General features: G+C 41.6%; 1 pseudogene; it reads left to right on the top strand.

Moving 5' to 3' along the window:
* The first annotated feature begins 529 nt into the window (after positions 1–529).
* On the top strand, positions 530–627 carry LOC140916679 (U6 spliceosomal RNA; annotated as a pseudogene).
* The last annotated feature ends 4,334 nt before the right edge of the window (positions 628–4,961 follow it).

The raw sequence follows: 4,961 nt of genomic DNA, 5'->3' as shown, positions 1-4,961 counted from the left end.
GTGGTGGAAAACTAAACCAACAGTTGGAAAACTTCTCATTAAGAAACTGATAAATGCTCTAAATCTTTTGTCCTTTAAATTCAGTGCCGCAGTGGCAGACCAATATCTGAAAATTGTGGTTCACATCTCTGTGGCAAACTATGTAGTATTGTTTGGCCAACTGCAAGTACCACCTAACTACTGAAGCCAGCTGTGTGGCCAAAAGTTGTGTTAGTGATAGCTAGGGGAATGGAGAGCCGATTTTGACTAAAGAGTGGTAATGTAATATTGTTATTTATTCAGCAGTATCACCTAGAAACCCCAATCATGATCAGAGCTTCATTGTGCTAGGCACTGTACAAACAGTGCCCCCCAAAGCATGTAATCCAAATAGACAAAAAAAAAAAGAGTGGGGAACAGGAGTACAGCAAAGTGATCATGGTGAGCCCACATCATGTTGAATAAACTTCTTCCTTATTATTAATCTATTTTGTAAAATCAATATTATTATACGACTGGGCAAGGCGCAGTTGCAGGCAATTAAATATGAGCTTCAGCAGCACATACTAAAATTGGAACAATACAGAGAAGACTAGCATGGCCCCAGTGCAAGGATGACACCAAATGCGTGAAGCATTCCATATTTTGGGGGGGGGGGGATGGATAGCTCAGTGGTTTGAGCATTAGCCTGCTAAACCCAGGGTTGTGAGTTCAATCCTTGAGGGCGCCATTCAGGGATTTGGGGCAAAAATTGGGGATTGGTCTTGCTTTGAGCAGGAGGTTGGACTAGATGACCTCCTGAGGGTCCCTTCCAATCCTGATATTCTATGATAGGTAAGTAAAAGAAAGGAAGGAGGATGCTGAGGGGATGGGTATACTTAGGCTATGTCTTCACTACTAGAAAATACAATAAATACTGTTATCTGGCACTTTACTAACCAGAAAGCTCTAGGAACCAGCATTTCTGATATCCCCCAATAGAAATTAAAAGTCCGGTTGGTGCTGGGTCGGCAGGCTCCCTACCTGGCTCCACGTAGCTCCCCAGAAGTGGCAACATGTCTCTGCTGCTCCTAGGCAGAGTAATGGCCACGGGGGCTCCATGCACTGCCCTCACCTCAAATGCTGGCTCCGCAGCTCCCATTTGCCAGGAACTGCAGCCAGTGGGAGCTGTGGGGGAGGCACCTGCAGGCGGAGGTAGTGCACAGAGCTGCCTGGTCATGCCTCCACGTAGGAGCAGCAGGGATATGTCGCCACTTGCGGGGAGCTGCCTGAGGTGAGCGCCACCAGGATCCAGCACCCCAAAACCCCTCCCACATCAAACTCCCTCCCAGAGTCCATGCCCCGCACTCCCTCCTGTGCCCAAACCCCCCAGTCCTGAGCCCCCTCCCACAACCCCTCCCTCAGTAAGTATAACCAGAATTTGATTAACCAGCACCCCGCATTCTCGATAACAAATCTTTTACTGTAATGTGTTTTTACTGCGGGATAACTAATCCATGTTCGCTTCCCTGCTGTAAAATCTTAGGGGAGAAGAGACACTGTAGTTTTACTGTGAAAGAAACTAGATGAGGTCAACCACAGGCTGTGGGCCTATGGTGTTGATCTTGTCTAGCTCTCTGCAGTAAAAGCTAAGTTGCCTTGTCGCCACTTCTCAGGGGAATAATAAAACACACGTTAGTTATCTCACTGAAAAACAACACAGTTCTGGCAGTGAAGAGAGAGTTAATCTTCTTTGGAAGAACCTGTCCTCATATTAAGAAATAAGTGCCAGGCACTGAAGCCTAGCCTCAGGAACTGCTTCTAGCCACTGGAGAGAGGATTCATCCGCCTTAGAGCCAGGGTTAATCTCCACAGATATGAAGGCCAAGAGAATAAAGAAGCTACGGTGGGTCAGTACTGAAAGAGGTTATTTTAAAAATGTTTTTAATTTATTATAATGTATTAAAGTATTTTTAAAAGCACCTAAGTGTCCCTGATATGAGTTCCAAAACAAAGAAAAGCCTACCAGCTGATCCCACCACCACCAGTGAAATATTATTCCTAGTAATCTTGACAAGTCTCTAGTGCCAAACACCTCCCTCCTACCCTCTGTTAGGCCTGAGAAGTTCAATACACCTTGCAGCGTAGACTGAACAACTAGGGCACTCTGGGGTGCTGGGTTATAAACATACACATCTATATTTGAAAAAAGGAAAGTCAGAGATTTTGGAATTAAAGTGTATGAAATACACTGGTTTGGATAAGAATGTAATACTCACTTCCCCTTTGTTTAGTTATGGATCCCTTTGTGCAAATTAACAAGGCCAGGGATGCGATGCTCCACTCACTGCTCCGATGGTACCTGCTTCTGGCGCCTCCTTCTGGCAGTTCTGGGGAATAGCTAACCAGGGTCAAATCCTCTTCCCACAATTGCACACCATCATTCCATTGCTGCCAGTCTGTAGCCCCTTTCTCACTCCACAAGCTGCAGACGCCTCTTTGTGATTTGGTCCTCTGGTGAGATCACTACATGCATTTTCCCCTTCTGGGGTACTAAAGGGTTTCTCCAGCAATCCCAGGCAGTCTTTCTATTCACTGCTTCATAGTGCCACTCCCTCAGTAGCTGGCAGGAGAACCCAGACCCACCCTCCACTCTGAGTCCCAGCTCAGAGGCCCTCTAGTCAACAGTCAAGGTCTGTTCCCACCTAGACTTTACTGCCTTTCCCTAAGCCCTTTCCTGTCCTGCTTCCCCCCTGTGGGCTTGCCAGCCCAAATACTCCTCCCATCTTCCAGGTAATGACTGCAAACTACTCCCAGCAGTACCTTTCTGCTGCCAATTTCCTGCCTTTATAGCCCCAGTTTCTTCTCTCTCAGCTGGCCTCCTTCACTCAGTCAGAGGATTATTTAGCCACCTGATTCCTCTCAGCTGTGCCCTGTTGGGTTAATTAGCCCCCTTCTGTGTCTTCATTAACCCTTTCAGGGCAAGTGTGGGGTGAACACTCCCATCATAGGGGATATCTGAAGCCATGTTTTGTGAAATCTAACCCAGCGTGATACACTGTATGTTGCTCCTCTTTAAATTAAACCAAAACCAAGATTCCCCATAGCACAAGCAACATGAGCAAAGGTCTATAAACCTACTTTTATCGGCAGAAGAAATCTTTATATTGAAAGCCATAAGGCTTATTGAATGGTCCCTCTGTAAAATGTGAAGAGAGACACAGGGGGAGCCAGAGTAAATTAGTAGCTTCTCACCTGTGAATAAAATCTGAAGGTAAAGAATAGATTTTCACTTTATCACTGTCGAGCTAATTATAAATTGGTTAAAAATGGAGACCACTTGATGGCCACACTTTATAAATATATAAAGATCTCATTCCGTCCAGGTGCATCTCTCTCATAACGAACCCAAAAGAACCTGACAGCAGCTAATGTTTTATGTATAAAATAAACAAACATACATACATGCAGGGCCCAATCCTGCTACCATTGAAGCCAGAAGGATTTTACCAGTGATCCCAACTGATTCAGGACTAGACTCATGTTCTCATTCAGCTGTTTAAAGATGTCACCTTTGAAACATATTCACTTCCTGAAAATTGCTCTAAAGCTCTGGTCCATAATGCAGATATAATAGCTAGTGTAACGGTAACATTTCATTACAACATTACTCATTTGCTGAATTGACTAATATAGATTTTATTACTTAAATAAACACCATAGACATTTTGAGGACTTTTGTTCCTTTTGGCCCTTTTGCAGCCTAAAGATTCTCAGAAGAAGAATGTTTTTTAATATTACACAATATAAGTAAGATTTTATACTCGGTGAATCTCATTTTCATAAAAGAAATGTGTAAATAATGCATTTATTAGCCAATTTTTTTTATTTTTTAAATTACCATCAAATTACATATGTTTTGTATCTCCCCTTGAAGTAAATGAACATTTGTTCTCAATAAAACTTTCATTTTAAATAGGCCCATCAGATATCATTAGTATAAATTCATTATAAATTACACTCCAAATTTCATACAGAGTTTATTTACCCAGCTGTTTTGATACATGAAAGTTAACTAAAATAATATTAATATTTGGTTTAGTAAATGCCCTGCAGTTAGTTAGACTAATAAGAAATTATTTTCCTTTTCTATTATAGTCACAATGCACAAACACACAACCCAGGTTTGTTTATACCTATTAAACCATTAGTCCTATATTTATTTTCATTCAAATAATATATGCAAATTCATAAGTATAATTTAAAATAGATGCTTTGCAGTTTTCAAACTACTATATTAAGTGTAAATTATGTTAAAAGGTACATGAATTCTTAATAATTACCTAATTATAAGTCAACTTAATTCTGTTTTATTATATAATCCTTCTTTAAAATGTGATTTCCACTTAATGTATTACTTTTCGCTTCACATGTTATTGATATAATATCCACATCTACTACTGCAGATAAATTTATGGAGCAATTCACATTTTCTGCAGTACCTACATCATGGATATAAGTAACAATATGAGCTCTTGTGAGTCTACATAGTTCAAGGCATTGTAAATTGAATGCAACTCCTTTACTTCTATTCAAATTTGGCCTAGTTTGCTGGTGCTTGAACGTACCATAGGTGGCTTGAGCTTGAACACTGCAGGTGGGGAATTTTGTACATGAAAGTACAAGACAGAAATGAAGAGCAGGCTGTGGAGGACAGAGGCCACCCTATCCTGCATTAATAAAAGAGCCAAAGTGTGGCCATCAAGTTCCTCCTGCCCAGTAAGACAAGTAAGAACAAAAAGGGGAATATTTTGTAAAGCATCTCATTTGTATGGTTTAGATTATGCCTAAATCTATGCATCTTCAGGTATGCCAATCTCCACCCACAGGCATACAAGTGGCTTGAGGCTTAATTCTGCTCTGTGCCGAGGAGTATATAGTGCTGATCCTTCTGCTTACACACAGCTGTCTCTCTCACTTAGGTTGCAGCACATCCACTTTGC

This window comes from Lepidochelys kempii, chromosome 8, assembly GCF_965140285.1.
Source record: "Lepidochelys kempii isolate rLepKem1 chromosome 8, rLepKem1.hap1, whole genome shotgun sequence".
In the NCBI taxonomy this organism is placed as follows: Eukaryota; Metazoa; Chordata; order Testudines; family Cheloniidae; genus Lepidochelys; species Lepidochelys kempii.
This window is presented reverse-complemented; position numbering and strand designations above follow the sequence as displayed.